Genomic DNA, 27,555 nt, shown 5'->3' on the forward strand with positions numbered 1-27,555 from the left:
AGTGTTGGGGCACAACTGGGCATCCCTAAACCCTTGCCTGAGCCTGGCATAATAGAAGAACTGCCTTATGGGCTCATGTGTGCAAGAGTGCCTGTCAGCCTTAATTCCGCACCACTTCCCTAATGATGGCTGCCGTCAAAAACATGGCTTCAGCTAACCTCACCCAATGTCCTCGTGTATGTTCTGAAACAACCACTTGGATGAAGTTACTTCCAGCTAACGAAGTCGGCTTTATGGAAGGCCCCTTTGTCCCAGTGGTGCAGTCATTGCCAATAACATACCATGACCATCTCTCTACGTGCACAAAGACACGTGCACAAACCAAGCCCCTTTCGGTCTACCTGCAATTGTTTTTCCATAAGTGCACTGTGTAGGAAGGAAAAGTAAAGTTGGTCCAAGTAAATAATAAACAAGGCAAGGGAATGTGCCAGAAAAAGCTGCATCTCAAATACATCATGCAATGGGTGATTATGAGGCCACTGACAACATAAGAGGGGAATGCAAACAGCAGAGCAACTAACTCTATCCTCAAAACAAGCAGGACAAAAGCCTCATTACGACTTAGGCGGTAGCCGTTCCAGTAAAACTGGCACAGCTTCCACCAGAGTTGTTTTTATTCCGGCGCCCGGGAATGGGCAACTACCGGGGTATTACAACCCCGGTGGACCCGGTAATTACCCATTCGTGTGTGCCAGAAATAATTAATCCCCATTCCCATTTGAGCCCCATAGGGCTCAATGGGAAAGGGGGGGCGGATGCACCGGCACCATTCATGAATGGTGCCGGTGCATCCAGCATGGTCTGCTCACAGGTGCCGGTCCACCCGCCAGGTCCGACCTGGCAGGCGGAAAGGCACCCGCCAACAGAACTTGCAGTTTTCCAGTACAGTAACAACGGTACCGGCAAGCTTACCGGTACCGTTGTTACTGTACCGGCAAATTTGTAATGGGGCTCAATGTGTTACTCTGTGGTTCATTCCGCATCAGCTCTCAAGCTGGTGCCACCGCCAAAAGAGAACATCAAAGAGATAATGCTTTCAGGGCGGGACTGCCTTCCAGGGCCCCTCCTCAACCCATGGGATAAATCCCAAAGCAATATGACTTGGAAGACTACGGCACCCTCAAAACAATCAGATTGTGATATGAGAAACTTCCTTGCAGAGGCGTTGCTAGGGGGGATGATGGGGGTATATCCCCTGGTCTTTTGGTTGTAGCCCCGGATAGAAGCTCAGGGGCTACAACCAAAAGGCTAGCTAGCCGCGAGCAGTGATCAAAGTGAACGGTAACGGTCGGGAGCGTTGTTCCACTACTTTTATTTTTTTCTGTCTACCATTCCACTACTTTTTACAACCGTATTCACCATTCTATAAAAGGATTTGTCCATTAATGTCCCTGTGCACGTGTAAAGTTGTAATAGGAGCCACCTATCCTCTCCCCTGCTAAGACCACAGTTCCACTACTTTTTCTGGTACACTTCTACCAATGGCCCCTAGTCCCGACAGGCCCGACATTAGTGTAGCCCCAGATCTTTTCCAGACCTAGCAACACCCCTGCTTCATTGTCAATAATAAAATCATCATTTTGCCAGGAAAATGAGAAGTGACATGAAAGGTGAAACAAGATGACAGGTTGGGACCAAATGCCAAATGGAGTAAGTCAAGCATGCTAGAGCTACGCAGATGTAGACTAGAGCAAATGATCTGTCTAAGCATTGAAGCAAGTCAAAATGCAGGAAATAATTCAGAGAATGCTTAGTGACTCTGACAATAAAAAAAGAACATCTAGCACGACTATTGACCCCCGAAGATTTCAACATCATTCAAATGAGAGTCAAATCCTGGCTGCTTTTAGTTGGCAACGTCATTGGGAATCTTGGATCACTTAAAGCTAATTTCCCAATTAAGTTGCAACTGCAGTGAAGGACAGACAATATCCCACTAAAGCACCCCAGATAAATGTCAAGAATTGATGTTACGCTTCTTGCCTTCTGCGACCAAAATCATACTAACCATTACCAAGCAAAATGACCGGTCGATAACCCGAATCCTTGCTCCCCATAAGAACAAACAAAACAAAACATCACTTCTACCTAAATTAAAGAGCAGGCAGAAACAGGGGGCGTATAAACAACCTATTGGAGTGAAGCAAACCAAACATCTGAATAAAGACCGGCCTGAAACTGAACATGGGTGTTCAAACAAGATGATCAAAATTTGCCAAAGAAACTAAGAACTTTACGAAAAACATCAAAGCCAAAATAACACTTATTGGAATGGGTTAAATAATTTGGATCAGTCTTGAAAAGCCACTGGGCCAATGGTTAAGACCCTGATGTGTGAGAACCAGCATGCGGCCCAATAGGAAAACAACTGGGAAAAAATAGACTGACAAGTGAGATAAACTGCACTTGTAAAGAGTCTCAAGTCTGCAAAAGGAAGACATGAGCTGTTCTGCATACTTCTTTGGGAAAGCTACATAAGGCAAGGCCCAGCATGGTGCCGCAAGGTTATTCAAAGCCTTTGGCTTGTCAAAGACACTGGCACTAGTAAACATCCACAACCAATGTATTGCCACGTAACAATATAAGGCATGGGGGTCCCATGTGTAAAAAGCAACTGCTTTCAACAAGTCATAATAACACATTTCAAAACATCTTCTGTAATATAATCCCGTAATAAGTTGTTGAATGGATGTGCGAAAAGGTGCTCTGAACTACGTTACGTCAGGTCTCGAGAAGGTCTTTCCACAGTGGATTAAAGCTATGTCATCATCCCATTGTTGAAGAAATAACCCTGATGGGTGGGGGCATTACTGGGTCATCTAATGCCCCGGGCAGAGTGAAAAGCCTGAGTGAAGCGAGGGCCTTACTGTTAGCCCTGGAATATTATCATACCATGTAATGACCCCACCCAGAGAGGTCTATTGCTGTTAGTACGCCATCATGTTTTACCATGAAGCTAATTTTTTTTCAAGTTGAGAAACAATGGGCCCCATTCTGAGTCTGGCGGTAACCCTGCCGGTGCTGCCGGCGGGTTGCCACGGGACTTGGAATTAATTACTGGCGCCTGACTTCCCAATGCCACCAGGCTATTCCAAGTCTGGCAGCTGGGAAGTCATGCACTGGCAATTTCACAAATCCCCATTCCCAAGGATGGGGACACCGGGGCACTGGTGCTCCCGTGACATGTCTGACTACCGTGGCCGCTGCGCCCGGCAGGATCAGACCTGTCGGGCATAGCGGCTCCGGCAGGCAGACTTGTATTTTGCCGGTCCGGAAACAATGGTGCCAGTGGACTTACTGGCACCTTTGTTTCCGGACCGGCAAACATATAATGAGGCCCAATGTGTCTGCCAATTCTCAAATTGAAAAAGCTACAAACCAAGATGGCCACCATGGATTGGGGAGAAGGGAACTGCAACTCTCTTTTTTGTTGAGCCAGAGCGGGATTGAGCGGTCACCCGTAGCCCTGTGCGGCTTGCTGTGAGGCTGCCATCCAAGCCCTGTTGGCTTCAGTAAGCCTCCATTGATTTTTTCCATTTTGCTACTGTTTTGTTTTGTTGGCGCTCCGTGCACGCTTGTGCTGCCCCCTGCCCCCTCCCTCCTCCTCACTTCCTGGTCCGCCTCTGCCCTCTCCCTTCCCGCCTCCCTGCCCGCCCACACCCCCCTCCCCTTCCTCTCCTTCTGCCTTAAATCCCACTCCCCTGCCCGGCAGCCCCCTCGGCTAAGGGCCCCTTAGGCAAAGGGCGGCTCCTACGGTTGCGGCTCCCTATGTGTCTGCAGATTTCCGCAGGGGACGCCAGGCGCCGGTCCGCCTTTTTCTGATTAGCTCCACCTGCTCGCCCACTAACCTACACCACTTCAGTGTGATCCGTCAATTGTGGTATACTAGGGCTTTTTCTCCCCTCGCAGGACTCTCAAACTTAGGTGGCCTCTACACTGGGTACCTAACTCGTATTTACTGTTACTGTTGCTCTGTAATTGTGGTAAACTAGGGCTTGCCGCTTCATCCCTGTCTGCTTGCTCTCGTCTGTCTCCTCCCCCCTCCCTCCTTATTCCATGGTGCTCTCTATCTCTCCTATCTTCTCTAACTGCTTCTCCATTGACTATCCTGCTCTCCTCACTAAATCTGGTAGGAAAAAGTTTAAAAAGGATATCCTGGTCTCCAACCCAGGCCTCCCTATCACTGACACCTACAGCAGTGCCTCTTCCAAGGAAACTCTTACTGACATCCTCTTTTTCGTGCCTTCCCCTGACCAATGGACCCTTCATATGGTCTCTGTGCTCTCTCCCTTCTCCTCTTCTCCCATTAATGGTGGCAGCCTTTGGGATGTCCTCTTGGCCGCCTTCCTCTCCTCTAAGGCCATCATTAATGTCTACGCTAACGGGACCGTCTTGGTCCAAGGCCAATCTCCACCTCTTTGATAGACGCTTCCCACGCCTCATCAACTTCATTTCCTCTCCTGCTGTCCCCTCTTCCCTGCCCCCGGCTACCTTGCCTCCACCCTCTCACCCTGCCCTCTCTCTGGCTCTGGCTCCTTCTTCTTCACCTCCACAGGGCGTACCTCTGATCTGTACCCCTCCCCGGAAGTCCTTCAAAGATGGCAACCTTCTCCACATTGCCACTCTCAACTCTCACTCTGCCGTCAAACATTCCTCTGATATCTGTCACCTTCTTGAGGAACTGGACCTTGACATCCTCGGTCTCACTGAGACATGGTTCACGGCCAGCTCTGTCACCAGCTTTGACACACTCCTACCTGACGGTTTCAAGATCATCTCCTTGCCCAGGCCCAACCGTGCGGGGGGGTGTGGCCCTTATCTTCCCTGAGTGGATTCCTGCCACTGTCACTCCTACGCAGACCTACTCCTCCTTTGAATGCCTTGTCTGCCGACTCTCTCTCTCTCCTAGCCATTCCCTTACCATGGCTACTATCTATCGGCCACCTGGTCAAATTTCCGCCTTCCTCTCCGAGTGGGCTGACCTCTCCTCCTCACTCCTGTCCTCAACCACCCAACTCCTCTTTCTTGGAGACTTCAATATCCATCTCGATGCCTCCTGTCCTCCCTCGGACTCTTTCGCAACCTCTGCGACTCTCTCTCACTCTCTATTCTCCCGTCTGGGCCGACCTATTCTGCAGGGCACACTCTCGATGCTCTGATCTCTTCTGACCTTCCCCTCTCTGTCCCTCTCTCCACTCCTCTCTCCTGGAGTGATCACTTTCTCCTGTCCTCCTACCTCACCTTCCCTACCCCACAGGCAAAGCCACCCTCATCACTGCCACCCAACTTCACGGTTATCCGACCCATGAAGCGCGTGTTAGTTGAGGCTTTCGCTACCACCTTCTCGCCCCCTCCTCTCCCTTCGGCTGACTCCCACCCTGACACAGCCCTCTCTACTCTCCACTCTGCAATATCTGATACCCTCGATATCCTTGCCCCTGTCATGAGGATCCGCCTGAAGCCAAATGTAACTCATGGTATGACTCGGATCTTGTCACCGTTAAACGCAAGTGCAGGGTGGCAGAGAGGAAATGGCGTGCTTCATGTTCATCCTCTGACAAACTGGCCTGCCGCCTGCTCCAAAGGCAATACCGGCTCTCCGTTCTCACTAAGAAGAGAGCCCTTATCCAAGCTCGCATCTCTGCGGCATCTAAAAATTCGGCCGAACTCTTTAAAATCTGCAAGGAGCTGGCCAACCATGCTGCAGTCTCCACCTCTCCTGTCCCCTCCCAGGCCCTCTGCATGGCACTGGCCTCCCACTTCATTTCAAAAATTCAGGAAATCCTGTCCTCACTCTCCTCCTATCACCCCCCTCCTCTATTCCTGCTCTCCCTCTGGCCCTTCTGCAGCCACCCCTCTTCCCTCCCTTCTCTGCCTTTCCCCTTTTTTCTGCTGATGAGGTTTCAAGACAAGTCCGATCTATGAAAGTCTCGTCAAAACAGGTCCACCCCTGTTCCTCCAAAACTATCAAGGACCACATTGACTCCCTGGCCCCTGCCCTGGCTGACTTCTGCAATCACTCCTTCGCCTCTGGAGTCTTCCATTCCCCCCTCAAGCACTCCCTTGTGCACCCCCTTCTTAAGAAACCCTCTTCCGACCCCTCCTGCCCAGCTAACTATCGCCCAATCTCTATCACCCCTTTCATGGGCAAGCTCCTGGAGAAACTGGCCATCTCCCAGCTTAATCTCCATGCTGAATCTTTTGGTAGTCTTCATGACCATCAGTCTGGCTTCAGAGCTGCCAGAAGCACGGGAACTGCTCTCCTGAACATCCGTGAGGACCTGCTCTCAAACCTTGACTCTAATACCCCTTGTGTTCTCATTCTGCTCGACCTCTCTTCTGCCTTTGACACTGTCAACCACACCATCCTGATTAACCGTCTCCGTGATAACCTGGGTATCACTGGTCAGGCTCTGGCGTGGCTGACCTCCTTCCTCTCCAATCAACCCTCCCAGGTCCAACTGGTTCCTTCCTCTCTGACATCTTTTCCTCCACCTGTGGTGTTCCCCAGGGATCTAACCTCTCCCCCTGGCTGTTCAACCAGTATCTGGCACTTCTTGCTCACCGCATCGCCGCTCTCTGTCCCAACTTTCAGTGCTACGCGGATGATACCCAGCTCATTTTCAGCCTACCCTCAGCCTCCTCTTCCCCTTCCCTCATCTCTGACTGTCTCTCTGCTATCCAGGAATGGTGTGCCGCCAACGACCTCTGCCTTAATGCCAGTAAGATGAGATTCTACTTATTGGCACACCCAATCCCTCCTTCCCTGCAGCTCTCTGGCCGGCCCCCCTTGGCCCTCATCCTGCGCCTACCAGCAAAGCAAAAAACCTTGGAGTCATCTTCGACTCCACACTCTCTTTCTCTCCTCACATATCTGACGTCTCTAAGAAGTCACACTACCAGCTACACCTCCTCAGAGGTATCCTTCCCTTCCTCTCCTTCCCTCAGAAGCTCACTGTCTCCAGAGCCCTGGTTCCCTCGAGGCTGGACTACTGTAACAGCCTTTATCTAAATCTTCCTGCCTCTACTCTCTGCCCTTTGCAACTTATCCAGAACAGGACAGTATCTCTCCAGGACTGAAATCACTACACTGGCTCCCAGTGGCTGTGAGGATTAAGTTCAAAACCCTCTGCAATGTCCACAAGGCTTTCTGGGGCCTTGGGCCAAAATACCTTCAACTCTCTCTTCCGAAATATCTTCCTTCTCGAGCTCACCGCTCATCCATCTCCAACTACCTCAGGATCAGCCGCTTCTCCAAGCAACGAGCTGGGGGTAGATCTCTCTCCGCAGCAGGGGCCTCCCTCTGGAACAGCCTTCCTGCCTCCCTGAAACTTGAGGAGAACCATCTTCGGTTCAGGAAGCACCTCAAAACCTTCCTCTTTGCCTCGGCTTTCTCTCCCTCTCTCCCCTGCTAAAAACACTGAACCTGGACTGAATCTGCTACCGGGCCACTCTCCGATCTCTGTCCTTGGCCAAGACTCTTTTCCCTCAACTGCCTACATGCACTACGGGACTGTCTCTGTATCCTACAGCCCCTTCTCCCAGCACTTACCTTGCACTTGCCACCAGCTGGCCCTATTATTTATCTTGTATTCTACTAAGCATGTCCTGCACTTTTCCTTGCACTTGCCACCAGCTGGCCCTATTATTTATCTTGTATTCTACTAACCATGTACAGCACTTTCCCCCTCTCCTTTCCCCTTGCACTTTTTCCCAGTCCCCTCTACCCTTGCACTTGCGCGATCTGAATGACACCTGGCCTAGTAGGATCGTTGTCTGTCTCCCCTTGTTCCCCCCCTGCCTCGTCACGCCTTGAAACACTTGTGTATAGGCGCGTTACAAATGCCATATCATATCATATCACGTAGTTCCCGCAATGGATATGTGCCCGGGACACTGTGTGTTCCCGATGCCGACAAGGGACAAGGTGTGGCCATGCAAGTGGGGCAGTGTTGGTGAGGGATGTGAAAATTGGGGGTTGGATTTGGGGGAAGGATGTGCAGAGGAGCACAGTGAGCACTTACATGCTCTCCCGGCGGGGAAGATGGCGGCCTCTGAGTTCTGAGGATGCTCGGAATGGGGCCTTTACCATGAGGTAGAGACCCAGTAATAAGCTCTGTGATTGGTTGAGTGGAAGCCACCCCGCCCTCCCCACCAGGGTTCTAATAATAACTAGTGTCTAAGAAAGATGCAGTTTATGCTACCTTCTTGAATTTTTTGAAGTTATTCGATCATGCATACAAAGAAAGACTTAAATGAAAACTAAAGAAAATAGAGACGAATATGGTGGTACGGCTTCCATAAACCAGTAAGACTTGGAAGCTCTGTCCGACTCAGGTCCGTATGGAGGACTTGGCATCCACAGAGATCAGAGAAGGGTCAAAAATATCCTTGCATGAAGAATCCCAACAAAATGTGATGTAAAGCAAGCCTGCATCTTGAGAATTATTAATTTCCAATCTCAAACATAGCAAACATATATATATGCAGCCAAGCCATAGTGCAAGGATTGCAATCTGAAGTTGAATATAAAAAAAACAGAATAAATGTCCCCAGACACACGCTGGATGCAATCAAACCTTCTTTTACAACAGCAAAGAATCCACAGGAATGATAATGATTTGGCTCCGGCCATTGTCGGAAATAATCACTCAAACATCAGCAGAAAAGTGGAGAGGACCACAAGGGTGATCAATGCATCCCTGAAATTAGTGGAAAACAGACTTCAGAGACATTGTCATGATATCGCTGCAAGAGGCAAAAACAAATAGGGGGTAAGGGAATTAAACCTTGCACTTAAAAGCAAATGAAGGAATGCTTCACACCATCAAACACACTTGCCGGAACAAAATGTTGAGCCTACTCAGGGCAATCCCAGCAGTCATGCTTGAAGCAGGCATTGCACTCCGCCGAATAAGAGCGAGAGCAAAAGAGAAGACCTCTCCTGCATGCACCTAGAAGAAAGGCCACTATTTGCACTGCTTTGATTGATAACAAATGTGAAGAAACGAAACAAGAATCTCCCCAGATCTTAAAGCAAGATATGCAAGTGACCAGTATGGGCCGCAAATGGGAGCTCAGTAGGACATGGGTCCTGGCACTATGCTACCTCGCTCCCGCCACTCAGTGCACTTCTGCATGAAGCACTCCTATGTGGGCACTCACAGAATCACGGAGAGCAGGTTCAGGAATTCAGCAAAACAATATGATTCCTGCAGACCGACCAAGACTAAAAGTGACAAAAAATGGACCTGGTGCAATACAGACTTTTTTTAGAAGCACTGACAAATCCAATGGTATTGGTATAGAGTACAAAAGCTTATCGGTGTAATCTAGCCCTGAAGAAGTGTGAAAACGCAAAACACACTGGTCCTCCCCCAAAGTTTGTTCCGATGGGCCATTGGGTTTCACACACAACTCCAGGGCCAGTGAACAGTTAAAGAGCCCTGAACAAAACGCTTGTCCACAAAAATACTGACCCTTAAGAATAATTTTGGAATTTTGTGTCACACCTGGGCTTAGGGGTCGGATTGTATATTGTCATTTTGAGTAAGCAAATTAGCAGATCTACTGATTTTTCAAAATGAAAGCAGTGTCCACAGGCCAGATCTAAAATACCTGGAATGCTAGGTGTTGATTATAAATAAGGCATTTTCGAAATTTGGTCATTTAGATGTTGTCAATTTTGTGCAATTGTACATTAAAGTTAGCCAATTTCCTCAAAATTGGCTATCTTTCATGAAATTGATAAAAGTACAATGAGTAAATTTGACATAAATGAATTCTGTAAAATTGGTCTGGCAGTTGCCAAAACCTGCAAAACATCTATGAAAAAGTCAGCAAAAGTACTGTTGCTGGAGGTTTTCTCAGCACACTAAGTGAGAAGCTTTTCCTTAGTTTGTTAAGAAATCTGCAAAAAAAGATTATCTGCAGTTTTTTTTAAGTGCAAAATTGAAGTAACTAGTTTTAAACTAGAGTTTCCCACATATTTCTCCGATAAAAAAAATCCAACTAATTTCTTTTTAGCAAAATAAGCGAGTGATATTAGCTAAGAGTTGTCCACAAATTTGGTGGGTAAAGGATTCTGTAAAAGGCTCTTTTGAGGGCTTTGCTTTTTGCAGCGATTCGTCCAGATGTATAATTGGAAACAGGTCATAATTTTCACAGTTGCATGACATGAAAAACTATGTATTTTCGCCCAATTACGTAGGTAGATTTTAAGTTAGTGCACCCCTGCCAGGCATATCATTTTACTAATATGCTTTCATAAAACATTGGTCATTTAGTAGAGACATTAATTGTACAGGAAATTCTAAACTTTCCTTTAAAAACACATCAGTTTAGCAAATCTAATACAGTAACAGTTCCAATTCACTGAATTAATTAGCAGAGGATTTCGTTTTCACAGTCTTGTAGGCATCGATTAATTAGTGTTACACATCATCATTTAGTCCTAATTTGCCACACAATTCTTTTTCAGAGGGGTGCTCCATGATTCTTGCCCTCACATTGCATATGTTCTCAAAGTCATTAAAATGTTACTTTTTTCCTGCACCAGTTTCTATGTGTTCTCTTGTCTTTGTTTGTAGGGATCCATGTTGGTGGTATTAACTGTCTGAGGCTGTATCATACTAACACTTGGCCTGTGGATTTTTGCACTCGGTCTAGCTGATATAACATAGGGGGTTGCAAGGCTACTTCTGTGTTAGGAGTTGGCAACGGCATACTCTTAAGGGAATTCTCTCGTTTTATTGGGAAACTTCCTATCGAAATGAGGGAAGACCGCTTGTCTAGGAGCATAATCCCATTACAGAACAGGCCCTGTAGCCTAAGGAGGCAGATAATTTAGTAAGTGGTCTACAACTGCAACCATATTCTCAGAAGAGTAGGAAAAGAAGCACTGATGAGGAAAGACACATGGGCCTCATTATGAATTTGGCGGTACAGTGACAACGGCGCTGGTAGTTTATTTTATTTATTTATTTTATTTATTTGCATTTGTATCGCGCACTTGCAGCCCAGGGACATCGAGGCGCTGTTACAAGAATATGTGAATATGTAAGAAGTTTGACATACAGGTTGAGGCGCCTTAGTCTTCCCGGTAGGATACAGCATAGCATGAGAGGTTACAGGTTACATACATGCAGAATGATAGAGAACAATATACTGGAGAAGAAGAAGGGTGGTACCAATTTATAGCTTTTAGTTGAACAGCTTAGTTTTAATGGCTTTCCGGAACACTTGGTGGGATTCGATCTGTCTCAGGTGAGGAGGGAGTGCGTTCCATGTGCGGCAGCCAGTGTCGGAAAGCTGGAACCGCCTGCTCGGGCTTTCCGGATTTTAGGTGTGAGGATAGTATTGGAATAGCCTTCTCTGAGGGGCCTTGAGGCAGTATGCCTGATGATTCTTTGTGATAGGTATGGGAGTGCGAGCTCATGGAGGCATTTGTGGGTGATGGCAAGGGTTTTAAAGACAATTCTCTCTTTGACTGGAAGCTAATGAACCTGTTTTCTTACTTCAGAGATGTGGTCTCTTCTGGATGTTCCAGTAGCTGCCCTGAGTGCGTTATTTTGCACCAACTGGAGTTTGTTGAGGTTTTTTTGGGATGTCCCAATGAGGAGGGCATTGCAGTAATTTAGCACTTTGGTGTAGTACGCAGAGGATGAGGCAATGGCATTAACCTGCCTATCCATGGTCAGGTCGGTGTCCAAGTAGACTCCCAGGGTCTTGACATTGTTAGAGACTTTGATGGGAGTGCTGTCAATAGCGAAGGCAGAGTACTGCTCATTGAGGTTGCCCAGGGTGGTGGGTGATCCTATGAGCAGGAGCTCAGTTTTTTCGCTGTTGAGGCAGAGCCAATTGTCCGCCATCCAGGATTGGATGGTGGAGTAAATGGAGGTGAGTGTGGTAAGATCAGCGTCATAGTCCCCTGTGAGTGGAATAAGCACCTGCGTATCATCAGCATAGTTAGTGTATGAGATGTGCATTATGTCAAGGATGCTGAATAAGGGTCTTGTAAAGAGGTTGTAGAGGGTAGGTGCAATGCACAAACCCTGTGGGATGCCACATTTAATGTGGCTGGGGGTGGCGCAGGCAGTGTCGGAGAATACCTTCATGACTCTCTGCTGGAGAAAGGAGATGATCCATTCACATGCCTCTGGGGAAAGGTTGGCCTCTGTAGCTAGATGGCGACACAAGGTGTTGTGATCAACCAGATCGAAGCCTGCTGACAGGTCAAGGAGCAGAAGGAGCGCAGGTTTGCCCGTGTCTCTAATATCATCCATTTGGTTCTTTAGGTCTAAGAGGGCCGTCTCAGTGCTGTGTCGGGGGCGGAAGCTGGATTGGCGTAGTCCAAGAAGACGGTTCTCTTCAGACCACGTGTGCTGGCAATGTAACGGCTGCGAAGGGGGAACAGCTGAGGGCTTCTCCGGATGCGTGGAGCCGTGATTCTTGGAAGCAGGCAGACTTCCTTGCAGCAGAGCTGTAGAAAGGGGGGAAGGCCTTTTCCCTTGGCCTTCTCCCTCGCCTGTCGGCCTCCTCCCACTCCATTTAAAGCAGGAGGGGAGGGGCAGGCAAGCTGTGTGTGCCAATGGCGGCCCTGAACAGCAGGGCAGGTCTTCGCGGGCATTTTCTTCTGGTTTCCGGGCCCGGGATTGTTGTCGTCGGTTGCCTGGGCAACCTGGTCAGCCATCTCGCGGCCAGGCCCATGCACAGACCACGTGTGCTGGCAATGTAGCGGCTGCGAAGGGGGAACAGCTGAGGGCTTCTCCAGATGCATGGAGCCGTGATTCTTGGAAGCAGGCAGACTTCCTCGTAGCGGAGCTGCAGAAAGGGGGAAAGGCCTTTTCCCTTGGCCTTCTCCCGGCGTCTTCGCCTGTCGGCTTCCTCCCACTCCATTTAAAGCAGGAGGGGAGGGGCTGGCAAGCTGTGTGCGCCAATGGCGGCCCTGAACAGCAGGGCAGGTCTTCGCGGGCATTTTCTTCTGGTTCCCGGGCTCGGGATAGTTGTCGTCGGTTGCCTGGGCAACGTGGTCGGCCATCTCGCGGCCATGCCCATGCACAGACCACGTGTGCTGGCAATGTAGCGGCTGCAAAGGGGGAACAGCTGAGGGCTTCTCCGGATGCGTGGAGCCGTGATTCTTGGAAGCAGGCAGACTTCCTCGCAGCAGAGGTGGAGAGAGAGGGGAAGGCCTTTTCCCTTGGCCTTCTCCCGGCGGGGCTACCGGCACCGTTGTTACTGTACCACCACATTACAAGTTCTGTTCGCGGGTGGTGCTTTGCACGCCTGATCAGACCAGGCGTGCAGAGCGGCACCCGTAAGCAGAACTCGTCATTGCCCCAGCACTGTCATCTGCCTATGGGCAGAATGGGGATCGGGAGCCCGCCCACACCGGCACCCGCAAATGTCCATTTACCAGCCCATTCAACTCGCAATGGGCCAGTAATGGCCCATTAGCGGATGCCGGAGCCAGTAGCGTGTCTGGCAGTAGCCATGCCCTTAATAATGCAACGATTTACACAAGTGTAACTGGTGTTGGATGCAGTGCTAAAACTAGTGAAGATGTTGCCATTACACCAGAGCTAATACCAACCTTAATAAGGGCACGGCTAGCACCAAGCTCGTAATGAGGCCCATTATGCATGGAGTAGCTGTTTAAGCCATAATAACGAGTTACCCGGCCGTACCGGGTGGTAACGGCTCGCCATTGAATAAGCAAGATGGCACATAAGGAACGCAGTTAGCCATGAGGTTGCAGGTAGTCCTGTCCTTCCTTTGTGTTTCCAACTCCTCCAAGCGGATCACATGTTTAGACATGTTCTGATGGTACATACGCATACTCAGTGACCCCAAAAGGGTTATTTTAATTGTTATTGGCTATTTATAACGCGCTTAATACCCAGAGGTTTCTAAACGTGGACCCGGGATCCAACCTGTGTTGCTCCACATCGGTTACTAGTCTTTCCATCGAAATGTTTCCATTGATGGTTCGCTCTATCAATAATTTCCATTGAAAGATGTTTCATCAAATTCCGATTCATAAAGTGAATTCGATGTATAATGATTCAATGGAAATTAATTTGATGGAACGACTGCATACCCTCCACATTGTCTTGCTTCCAATACAAGGTTGTTTCCCCTGTGCTATTCCTCCCGAGACAAGGTGATTACATTGCCCTCTCTGGTCACATGACATGGGTAACAGAGAGTAGATAGGCGTCATCTGCCATTTTGGATATCATATGGTTGTGTTTTTAACTGGAAACCGCCATGTGGAGATGTTAAGTGAAGGACTAGGAACATCAATGACACCGTCAGTTTCAGGTAAATCTGTTTTACTTTAGCAGATCAGGGTGATTTATATCACCACATATCATAAGAGGGCATGGCATACCAAGACATGATATGGCATTCCATGGCATGATGTAGTATGCTGTGACATACACAATGTGGCATACAATGACAGATCACATTACATGTCAATTCATGATATATCCTGCCTTTATATGATATCTATTGTCCAAACTGGGAGCAAACCGGGAGTGTGCAAACTAGGATTGTGCAAGATGAGCCTATGCTGAGGTTGTCAGATGTTTGTGACCATATTTATACTATTCTTAGCACTGGAACAATGCAGCGATTTACACAAGTGTAACTGGTGTTGGATCCAGTGCTAAAACTATTCAAGATGTTGACATTACACCAGAGCTAAGACCAACCATATTTGATCATTGCACTATTACTACACATCTGAATGCAGGCACAATGACCCAATGTGTGCTGTCGCACCACTGGCACATATGCAAATATCGTTTGGGTGTTAGGGTCATAGCGTTGACCAGATCTCGTATGCTATTTGCACCAGTGCCAACACGACAGCTAATGTGCTCATTCTGCTGTTGCTTTCAGTGATTGAAATCCTGGCCTTGCACTAGTGAAAATCTCTGTCATATTTAGTCATTTCAATGGCACTACCCAAAACACAAGTCTGTTATTGCTCCAACACTACGAACCGTGCAAAGAGGGCAATTGCCCAGGCGATATGACAAGCAGTGCCAGACTCAGGTCTACCAGCGCCAGCTTACACAATGCAAAGTGATACTTTACATTGTGTGAGCTGCTGGCGCCCTTCTATTAGTGAGTAACAGAGGCGCGGTGCCTCGAAAGTAATTGACTGAGTGTCATGTAAAGGGCGCCGCCAGCTCACACAATGTAAAGTGCCGAGAGCCGGCAGCGCCCTTTTGTTTACAGTGCCCCTGTGTGACAGCATCATTTGATCGCCCCTTCAGTCGGCTCTGATGACAAGCAATGAATAGACCCTATAACGAACTTCCCAAAGTACGTTTTGTCACACCTGTCACTGGGTCTAGTGGTTTGGCCTACCCCAGCCAGCCTGCAAGCCAATAGCAGATGCTCCCTGGGAGCAGAGCCTTCATTGCTGTATCCACCGCTGGTTCGAGCCCCGCCCCCCATCCAGTCTGTGGGCCATTGTCTGGGGCATTGGCATCCCTTCCGTTCAGCACTGGAAATAGAAGGCACAGCCTGCTGGGAGCGAGAGAGCTGGGCAATGGTAGGGGGGCTGAACAGAAGAAAACTCGCCATGGCTGTGCCAACGAAAAAATCAAAACTATGTGCAAAGTGGACAATATGTACACTAGAAATTGGTATGTCGTTGTGCCGCTCGTTATGAGCTGCATGGACGTGTGGGCGCCACTTTTATGCAACTCCAATAACACGCCCATCCTGCTTCCTCCTGGCATCTATTGCATGGCAGCAGCTTGCATGCTGCATCCCAGCCTTTTTAGAATGGGGTAAACCCTTTGCCTCTTACCCCTGAGAACCCGCTGCATTTGTCCACTGCCTCCTCCGCATCTATCCCCCGGCCTTGGATAGGGCACCCCATACACCTCCTTCCTCTACCCATGTCCACTGACCCTCGGTTACTGCTTTGCCTTCACTGAAGCGCCAAGCCCACCAAGGTTCTGTGTACCCATTACTTGTCTCTCCTGCCTGCATGACCGGAAGTGATGTGCTGCACTTGTACTGCTTCCTCCCTCCCCTGACACGCCCTCACGCTTTTGTCGTTGCCATGTCAGCAGAGCTGCGTTTCCCATGTGGCATTTGTTGTGCTCACTGCTCTGAAAATGCATGAGAGGTGAAACGCCAGCAATGATGTACTTGCTAAGTGGGAATTTTGTAAATCTTACGTGATACGTTTACCAAGCATGACGGAAAATAGCAATGACCGAGCAGGTCAATGGCTTGAGGTCATTTGATAACTAGGCATAACGTAAACTGGCAATTATATACTAAGTGGATGTGACAGGGTGCCGCTATGGAGGTATCTGCCGGCACCTGGCCTGGGACGTGTGAGGGATGATATGGGCTACCGACTACAGGGCAGAGGACTGAGGAACAGCGCGGGGAGAACAGCTGCCCACAAGTAGGGGTGCCAATGTCAACAGCGCATCGGCAATCACACTTGGTGAGCCCAATAAAGACAACCCCTCGCTTATCCTCGAGTAAGCAGAGAAGGGAATGAGAGATACTCTCTCTCAAAGCAGACAGAGACTACACATACCCAATGTCGCGCATTATAGGGAAAGCGAAGAACGCCATCCATACTCGCGGCACACACTCTCACGCCCTCCGGTCCCCGGATGGGTATGGCAGCGTAAGGAGTCTGGATTCAGTCTCCCACCATCATGGGGACAGCAATGGTGGGTTATGGCGGCACATGGGAGTCATGGGATCAGGAAAGGGCGGGGCTTTGTCATTTCAACCCCGGACTAACAACAACCGTAATTGGTCCATTAATGGCACCTTGACTGTAAAAACGTACCAAACTGTTGCTTAGGGGCATTCTGTCTTTGGTTTTTGCAGGAGACACACATTGCAGAAGAGGAAAGATTCTATCCCTGGGCCTATTAGAAATATTATTCTACTAAACCCAGGAGGAAGAAACCATCCTTATTTTCATCAAGAAGGAACAACTTTCCTGACTTTAAGGACTTGTTAGAAACATCCTGTAACGTTGTATCCTTCCACCTGATACCTGAATAAAGGATTTTGTTTTATTTTGCTGCACTCCAGTCTCCAGCCTTGTCTGTCACAGTGGAGATGAGGTCATTTGGAAAGTGGCATAATGTAAACTGGTAATGACATGATACTTAGGTTCCAAAATACATACACAAAGAGAATAATATATATTCATCAACATATTTGGTAATTTATAGTGGTACCGCACTCTGATTTTAGGATGGTTGGCTCAGTGATCATTTCTCATCTTTAATTGAAAAAGTGCATTTAACAGCTCATTAGGAGGAAAGTTTCTGGCCACATTGATTTTGCGAAGCGGATACGGAGGTTTACGTTTGGGCAGAGGCTGGCCTTACCCGGGAGGGGATGCTAGAGGGACAGCCTCCACAGCAGACGGCCTCTCTGGCCACCCCTCCCGGGGTCAGCCAACACCTCACATCCTCCTCCCACCGGTAGGTGGAATTGGGCATCCCCGAGTCCGATACATCCGGTCTCGGGTCCAGGGGAAGGCTCATAAGGCAGGGGCTGCGTGGGGTCAGCTCCGAAATGGACATGCTCAAGCCAAAGCCAGTCAACGGGTACTGACTCCCCTTAGGGACAGCTGAGACTCCGTCACCTGAAGTCAGTGGTCCCGAGAAAGACTGACTGGTAGTTCTGAAAACCAGAAGCGGACCGATGCTTTTTGCAAATGGCAAATAGGGAGTGGCACGGGTCACTCCCTTGGATGATAATCTTGTTTACCTATGTGACTGGGACCACCCCGATTTCTTGTTGCTCCAATAAACTGTGACCTTTGTGTTTCCAAACTTTACAATTCTGTGTTGATTATTATATTATTGATTGGACCCTGGTCCCATTGTTTATCAAACTGTTTGGGGGGGGGCAGAGTAGGGGATCGCCCTGCTATGTGGAAAGTGTGTCAGAGTGGCTGCTGCAAGATCCTGCTCGCCGCAGTATATTTTCTTTCAGTGTTAAGTAATGTGAAGCCTCGGGATAAAGTGCTCTTGCCAAGGCCTTCGTTTCGTTCCGTGAATCCCGGGCCAGGAAGTGGACCATGTCAGCAGTTTGTTTGTCCCAGGTTGCCTTGTCCAGTGTGCGCGCCGCATTAGCCCGATGCACGACGAGGACGGCAGTGCCTTCGCCCTCGCAGCTTTGTCTGTCTCTTTTGTCGATTCACGTTGCCTATGGATGGGAAAGTGCTGCAGAGCAAGCTATGCTCTGGGATAGAAGGGTGATTGCGACAGTCTGCCATCCTCCAAACCCAACCATGAGTCGGGAGGCACCAAATCATTCATTTCACTAATGAGAGCCCCCCTCGATTTTCAATCCCACTGAAAGCACTGATAACAGCTCAACCAATGCCCAACCAATCTGGGGCTGGGGCGGCGAGGGGTTTCTGGAGGTATCTTGGGTGGAAGGAGTCAGGGATTGAAATTAATAATTCCAAGAGTTTTCTAAACTCTTTGCAGAGAATATAAACAAGATCAGACAAGAGTTCTCCCCCTTAGCTGCGGGATTACACCCCCTAGACTACCCGCAATACACTTACAGCATAGAGGCCGGATTTCACTGCTGTTTCTCTGGGTGTTCTGCTTGGTACCAAATCACCTAATGTTGGTGGCGACCTTATATCCACTCAACTACAACAAGGAGAATTCCCAAAGATTTGCCGGGTAAAACCATCCGTCAGATCATGACTTCCTGGGGAAAAATGTCCACACCAGTATAACCGCAAGCACATCCATGAAAACCTGGAGAAACCCAGTCTGGTTTTAGAGCAGCCTAGAACCTGAAATGATCATGATACAAGTCATAGATATCACAGACTGCAAAAGGAATGCACACCAAGCCATCTCTAGGAGTCTTCAAAACCCCACTCCAGAGTCTGACATTATAAGCCATAAGTGGCTCATCAGCATCCTAGGCATGCATTGGCTATCGCAGAGTGCAATCACAAAGGGGAACGCCTCTTCCATCAACATCCTTCTCATGCATTGGATATTACATGGTTCAATCACAAAGGGGATGCCTCTTTATAGATCTACGAATGCATTCGTATGTAGAGATTTCAAACCTTCCTGGGTAGCAGCGGAGTGCTGTGCAAGGCCTAGGGATGATTCAAGATCATGATCATAGTTAAGGACAGGTGTATGATTGCATATCATGCACTTGGTAGATAGTGGTGGGAGAAGGTTTGTTGCAGGCCCAGAGAAGCTTAGGGATCAGAGGAGTTCTTTGGTGGGAGCCAATGAAGTTTTTCGTGAATAAGTGTGTTTGCAATCCCTTTCTGAATGGTCGAATAGAAGGGGCGAGTCTGATGTGAGGAGGGATGTGGTTTTGGGTCCTGGGTAGGTAGCTTGACAAGGCCTGTTTCTTGGTCTCCTTTTTTGCATCTTCTTCATTTTGAGTCTGATGATTTTCTGGTTCCTTGTGTTGCGTTGACCTACTGAACTATTTTTCCAGACAGGTAATGGTGATTTGCTCATAGTTATCAGCTCGTAGGTGATAGAGCAGGCTTTAAAGATGATGAAGCCGATGGGGGATGAAGAGCAGAGAGTGCAGGTCCCTTAGGTTAGGGTGGATATGGTTGTACTCCTTTAGCCTTCAATGAAGTGGAGAGTGGTGTGCTCAATGTTCTTCATTTGGGTCAGTAGGGCATCAAGCACTCTGACGATGAGTGCTGCCACCACCCTGCAAGAATGCTCAGAGGTAGTCAAAATGGTTTCCTGTATCTTGCAACCATCCCTGACGATGTGTGGAGTGCCAAGGCCTGACATTCTCTCTTTTCCTGTTCAACCTCTGCATGGGGGCTTTCAGAGACATGATCAAAAACAGGAGCATTGCAATGCACCGTGTAGCATGGTGACAACATTCATCACTTCATGTCCCTCATCATCCAATGATCAAGTCACAAATTACTAAATTCCTACTTCTCTCATGAGTAACCCCCACACTTGTCTATCCATAATCGGATGGATGCACCCTCTGCTGTTGGAGGATCACCTTCAACAGTATCCTACGCATGACCCTCACATCAAGAATATCGTGAGTGAAACCCAACACCAACTTTATACTCAGTGTAGTACAACACATATAATTCCACTGCAGGACACATCTACTGTGCTGCAGACCCTGGTACTCTCAAGGCAGGATTCTGGAAATACCCTCATAACTAGTCTGTCAAATAAATACTTGGTACAGCTAAAAGTTGGGCAAAGTGTGGGAAAGTGCAGAAAGGCTGGCTGACTTCAGGTGCCTGTGCTTCTGCCCTCTAACCCAGAGTCCTTATTACCGTACATTGGATAGCAAAAGAAGTGAGGGGTGTCTCCAAAACATCTTGTTGGACTATTAAAGGTAAAACTTCAACACTTCCAGATGCATACCCGACATGCTCTCCTTCCCTTGCATTTTCAAGAATCGGGCCGCGCACAGAAATCATCCTTCTCAAGATACCCCACATTGGTTCAATCGGCTTCTCAGACAATGATCCAACAGCATACAGCTCACTTCCTCCAGAACTGCACTATTCTCCTTAATTTTCATCTTTGAAATAGACATATCAAACCATCGGCTATAGGAGGACTCCGAAAAATAAGATTCTGGACTCCTGATGGACTACCAGGTATAAGTGGCCTCTATGCCAATAGGGCGTGGTGGGCCAGATTGTGAAAGAACATATCATGGTCAGACAACTATTCAATTCATTTAACCGCTTAAGTGCCAGTTTGTACAGACTTCCATAATAGCATGGCACTTAATTACTACCAAGGCAGAAAGTCTTACTTTACACTTTAATTTGAGCAACTCTTTCTCCTTCATGGCCATCTTGGTCTATAGCCCCCCAGATGCACAGCATGCTTTCTCCTTTTCCTTTTTCTGATGAAGTGGCCACTCAAAAGCTTGTGTTGAAATCCTTTATTATAGGACAAAGGACACTGTGCATGCTCGTGCCATGGAGCTTTTAAGTATCATGCAGAGTATTCGTCTTTGGTTAAAACACTAAAGCATATTCAGGGATACACGTTTGATATTATCATCTCCTTCCATAATAATAGCAGGATTGAACCCCGGCCCCACTTTCACTGAGGAACTATTTTGCCATTGGTGTTGCCCTAACCTACAGCGACATGGTGGGGTTAGGAAGGTTCTTTTGGAGAAAGTAAGTATTTGGCCAGTATTTGGCATACGTTAGCTCCGGCTTTTTAAGATCCACAGCCCAATAAGCCATGCTTACTAAAAATACATGTCCTTGAGAAAGTCTCAAACATCTGTCACAACTGGCTGACTAAGGCAAGTGATTCCAGATGCCTTTGCAGGGTTGTCCAACTCCAGATTTGAATCATTGTATGCAAATGTATTTCATGAATATTAATGTGGGTGTCCTGAAAATAAGACCTGGATCCGGCCCTCGAGGCCTGAATTTGGACAACCCTGCAAGAATGCAGCAGCCCCTCGGTTCTCATGCATGCTAGTCAAGCAGGAACTGCCAAGTCGCTCTTTTCAACACAAGTCGAGGACATCTTGCAGGCCTGAGGATTAATGTGAATATCTAGTGCAATTTAGGAAATATCCATCGAGCATTGACGTATCATACACTACGCAGAGAATTCCAAAGTCACCCAATATTCATGAAGAAATCTGCTCCATAATTAAACGCTGCACTGTTTCCTCCAAAGTAACCATCTGAGCTGAAGCATTGCTGGGATTTTGCGAGCCCCCACTTCGTGTTTAATAAAGTGCACAACATTCGCGATAGGATAACAATGGAATTGCCAGAGTTGCAGTTTAAGAAGACCAGCCCTTGAGGAACATATTTCTCCAGTATCTCACTTTCGTCATTTAATACCTTTCTCTCCTGGTGATGTTAAAATGTTAATGTTGAGTGTGAAATGTGGGTTCTTCTCTTCACTGATCCCTCCCCCCCCTGAAATCCTACACTCAATGGTCGCAGCTGTTTCAGTGAATAACCAGTTCCGATCGATCGTAATACAGCATCTACTTCTGCTTTCCTGATCGAAGTTCTTGTAAAGGGACCCCACATCAGCTATCCAATCCCTCCGAAGAGTATGGCTGCCTGAACTTGTGCCCTTGATGACCTTCAGGAACCTACTGATGGCCATGGTGTCTCCTCCTTTACATTGTTTGACCTGCTGGCTATGTCTGACACTGTCGGCCGTGTCATACTGCTTTTCTGCTTACATTAAATATGCATAACAGACACAGCTCAACAATGGTGGTTTGAATAATTCCTAAAATACATTGAACCGGCTATTTCCCTTAACAATTTTGCAATGGTGCACTCCTTTATGCCTCAGTCATCTGCGTTGTCGCGATGACTATTCCATGTTTATTTGCAACCCTTGGATGGGCTTTGCCTATGCGGATGACACTGAACTTCGGATTAGACCGGATGGTAACTTAGAATCGACAGCAGTCTGTCTTTCTGCATGCCTGACAGCAGCAATGCGTGGATGGATGAAAAACAATTGGTTAAAATGTAACACGCAAAAGATAATCAGCTCTGATAGTGGGTGCTGAGCCTGAAATCTAGACGCCCTCGTTATATCCCTCAGAGTTAGGACTCTGTCCCTCCCTTGTGTAAACAGGGAGAAACTATCGTTTTCTAGTTGACTCTGAGCTTCTTTCCTAAACCACAGATAGGAGTAATTGCCTCATTGTGTTGCTGTCAACTAAGGACCAAGAAAATATGAGCATATAGTTTGCCGCACCCATTCAAATTCTCAGATGGATTACTCTTCAAGGTTTCAGTGTTAAACACGATAGGGCCAATTCACAAAAGGAAAGCCACGCTCTAACTGGTATTAGGAGTGTAAATAACCTACGAGCAAAACAGTGACCTGATCTCCAAAGAAAATCTGCCCAATCCCAGAGGATGGGGTAATTTGTGAATCAATTCACATTTGTGCCTTAGGAGCTTTTTACTCATTCGCAATGGATCTATGGGAACAGCTTTTTGGGTAGGAGTTATATCAGAGAGACACATTTCTTTGAAACTAGCTGTAGTATATTACGTGAACATTTTTGGGATAATTGGTACGGATGATTTTACTGGAGGTAGGAATTGTTTATGAATTGTTTATGAATAGTTGAAATGTTAGTTTGTTGATGTATTCTATGGTTGGTTTTACATTTGTTGCACCATTTCTGTAGGTGAGGGATGTTCCTGTATTTTTTTATAATTTTATAATAATGAAACGTTTTCTGTAAACCGATCCACATACTAACATTCCTTTCACAAAAACAAGAATGTCTCAAAGCGTTCAGCAGTAATCATGTACAGTGAAAATACTACACATTTGCAAGTTCCCAAATCAGCGGACAATAAAATGAATTTTGAACTAACATAAATTAAATCACCTAACTACTGCACAGCATCCTTGTGCACCTCGTCAAATTCCCGAATAAGATAACATTTTCCAAAATAGGGTCCGGAATCATGCTTCGTCGCGCTCTCTTACCCAGCTGTTCTGCTCTCCTTGGAATGACTCTTAAACATGCCTTCTTGCCCTTAGTTACTCTCCCATGCATGTGAACTGTCTTACTTGAATTACGGGCTGTTTCCTGGTTTATTTTAAGAAATTCTCCTACTTAGCAAATCAACATTTTTAAAATAAAACGATTGGTTTGTTCCATTTAGCAAATCGAAGTGGTTCTAAATGCTGCTTTCCAGTTGTGAGTCGGCCCCAATTTGCTGTCAGCTAAAGTGCATCCACAGTTCAGTCACCAGACACAATTGGCAAATGTATCTAGGTACATGTGGACTTTGATGTCAAGGGACATGATTAACACAAGCTTTCCACAGCGTCGGCGTCGACGAGACGAAACCTTTGCTCTGAAAAAGAAAGTCAAACACATTCGGCAACTTATTGATTGACGTCTGCGTCAGAGGCTTCTCTTCATAACTTCCATACACAGCACTCAGAACTCGAGGCGAAAGGTAAGTTTTCGGCGTGCCTTTAAAAGAAATGCGTTGTGGAGAAATGTATTTCAACTGTCTTCGATGGCAGTTGGATGAGGAAGGAAAGTGAATTTCCTAGCTCTGGAAAGTATCATCTTCGCAAACGGTATTCTTTGCCTTCTTCGATAAAGGCCGGCTTTTAAACTCTCGCGCTTGATTCGCAAATAACTATTGGAACAGCTAGGCGAGTACTGAGGCTATCACAAATCGCACCTGTTGGTGCAGAGTGCAGGCGCATGGCCATAGCGTCACAAAGAAGCCCCTATGCCAGAGGTCTTCAAACTGTGGATTTGAGGAAATGGGCTCACATGGTCGGACTGGAGCATAAAACAGTCTCAGGCACAAATGAAAAAGTGGTAATAATGTTAGCAAATTGTGATATTTAAAGAATATTTATTCAGCAATGATGGTCAAAACTACTAGCTGCATAGTGAAGTAACTCATCCAAAAAAGTGGCACATTTTGATTGGCCTACACCAGCATTTTGCATTTTTGGTACCAGCATTGCGCTATTGCCCTATAGGCCAGTCTGAGTCTGGCGGCTCATCCATAATGGGGCGTCCACCCAGTGGCCCCCTCACCCATTATGGAGGAGCCGAGGAGCCAGCCGAGTGCAACATTGAGCACTCCCTCAGGTTTTTCCAGCTGAGGGAGTGCTTCTGGGCTGGCTGAACTGTCAAAGGAAAACACTCTTTCCCTTTGACTGTTCAGTTCCACAGCCGCACATGTTCTCTGAGCCATGCAAAGCTGGGGTGTTTTGCTTCTCCAGCCTTGCATAGCGCTTTGGAGATGCTAACTGGGCCATTGCATGTCTGTATATGCGAGTGGGAGCTTCTGTGCCTTCTCGCACATACGGACAGAGCAACCTGGAGTGGGGCATTTCAGCACCCACGTGCAGGCACCTGCAGAAGGTACATTTAGTTAATTTATTTTTTATTTAAATATGTGTATGGATACGTGTATGTTTGTGTTATGAGTGAGTGTATGGTTATGGGTGCTCGTATGAATGGTAGAGTGATTGCTGTGTGTGTGTGTTTGTTTTGGTATGTTGAGCTGATTTTGGTGAGTGGGGGTAGAGGTGAGAAGGAGGGTTGTACAACAAAGGCATTTTAAAAATGCCTTTGTTGCACAATCCCCCTACCCACTTGCCAAAATCAGCTCTCCTTCTGAGGAGCTGTGGAGCCCAGGGGACAGGGATGATATTTGTTTTACTGGATCTTTATCACAGATTTCCAATCAAAAATACCAGGCGTTTCCCCTTGGCCCCCACAGCGGCAATTGCAAACTGTTTGACTTTTTACCCATTTTTTTACACTAGTCAACCTTACACAAAAACATGAAAACTAAAACATTTAAAAGAAAACAAATACAATATCAACAAAATAATATAATATAAAATTACAATTCATTCTACATACATATACACAATAAAACAGCAGTGCTTTCATTTCATTTCTTTACAACAACATAATTAAGAAGATTTCACTTTACCCACTACAAATAGCAACTGTAATGCTGCCATGGTTAACAGTATTTCCTCTCCACTCGTCACCCTTAAAAATAGCATGTATTTACACAATCTACATTCCAAACAAATCTGCTAAATAAGTCTCATCTCTGTGCCTGGACCGCTTCACGTTTGACGAAAATATGTTCTCGATTCTGCACTATGTCGGAATGCTTACACATTTGGCACTTTCCCAAATCTTCCACCTCGTTAGTGTTCCCACCATTTCTGACCTTCTTGAACTCTCCAGTTAACAACAGTTTTATCGTAATCTGAGAAATTCTTCTCGCTAGTATGGATTGGGAAATCTTCTCAGATAAAGGGGCAAATGTCCCAGTGGTTTAGGAATGTTAGCGAGAGGCCTGTACAATGTGTACGAGCTAGCTTTAGCTAATGTATTGCAGCAGTCAAGCTCACTCAACTTCTGCTTAACCTTATCAGGATTGGAAACCAGCAAATCCCTCTTTACAGTACATTCACTTAAAATGTCCTCCGCCACTCTCTCAAAAGCAGCCAAAGGGACCCACCTACCCCTTTCCACAGCAATACCCAAATCAATATACAGACTCCCTGGGGGAGGGTTTAGAATGAGCCTGTACTGGACCAATCCTTTCCACCTAAGGGTGTATGCTAACGAATCCAGGCCCAATTCTAGACGAAGTGCGGCAGTTGGGAGACAGTTTGGCAAAGTCATCACTTTCCTCCAAATAATGGCCTCATTTTTTCCCAACCATATCCCCAATGAACTCGCAATATCTCCATCTCATACATAAGTGCTGGGAGCACCTTCATGGTATAAAACCTCAAGACTGGCATTTCGTTTCACCCGGATTTTCTTCATCTGGGCGGCCAATTATTCTGCGTTTGATCTCAGTCTACCCAAAACCACTCCCTTATTAGGGCCACAGTCTATTTATAAACCCAGATAGACAAGACTCGTTTTAGGGGTCAGTGTGTCACTGCACACTGACCACGGGAAGCCCAAGGTCTTTTTGGTGCTCTTACAAAATCTTAATACATTTGTTTTAGCACAATTAACCACAAACTCATTTAACTCTACATATGTTTCTAGCACCCTGGCTAATTTCGGATGTATACGAATTGTTCGTTTGCAAATTGCTCGAATTACAATTGACCTTTTCACAATTGACCGAATTGTGAAGCTCAATTGTAACATATATGCGGGGGAAACCCCCCGCAACCCCACACCCAACCCAAACCCGCCCCAAACCCATATATATATATATATATATATATATATATATATATATATATATATATATATATATATATATATATATATATGTGCGGTCAATTGTGAAAAGGTCAATTGTGACCCTTTAAATTCGTGCAATTGTGCATTCGAACAATTGCAAACAAACGATTCGGGTAATACCATAATTTCTGCAGGCCGACTTGTATAACATCCAACAGGATGACATCGTCTGCATAAGTCAGTTGGGACACTCCCAATTCCCTGGGTTTAAGGGACACAAAACTAGCAGCACCCAGCCAAGCCCCCAAGTCCGCCAGGTAAAGTTTGAACAGACAAGGGGCTAATACGCATCCCTGTCTCAATTCTCTCGACAAGGCCCCCTTTCAGTTCAGCCTCACCTGAATTACCATCTCACTGTGAAGATGTATCAATATTGCCAAAAGAAGTTACGGTATACCCCAGGCGTGCAGCTTTGCCCGTAGACGTGACCGGTTTACCGAGTCAAAGGCCATCAAAAAATGAATCGCCCTGGCAAACACTTGCCTACCTGACTCCAACCATGCATGTTCCTGAATGCAGGAAATGGCTGGACCAATTTATACCTAGAGTTATTTTTGAGAAGCCTATGTATGACCATTCTGCCCTCACCCGCAAATACCTTTAATCCAAGCCAATAATTATACATAGATCTCCCACTTCTCCCTAAAGAATTCCCCTGCAGGTTTTATGAAGTGTTTCAACAGTAGACAACCTGTCACACTGCAGATGTTTTGGCCAACAACTCTCATCAGCCCCAGCCAGCACTGTCAGTGATGA

The 27,555-nt window shown here is 46.9% G+C and overlaps 1 protein-coding gene across 2 annotated transcripts in view; it reads left to right on the top strand.

The window, feature by feature from the left end:
• Positions 1 to 27,555, top strand: part of NECAB2 (N-terminal EF-hand calcium binding protein 2) — a 1,606,005-nt gene that overhangs the window by 1,104,249 nt on the left and 474,201 nt on the right. The window lies entirely within an intron of this gene.

This window comes from Ambystoma mexicanum, chromosome 1p (assembly GCF_040938575.1).
Source record: "Ambystoma mexicanum isolate Mex_15411 chromosome 1p, UKY_AmexF1_1, whole genome shotgun sequence".
Classification (NCBI taxonomy): domain Eukaryota; kingdom Metazoa; phylum Chordata; class Amphibia; order Caudata; family Ambystomatidae; genus Ambystoma; species Ambystoma mexicanum.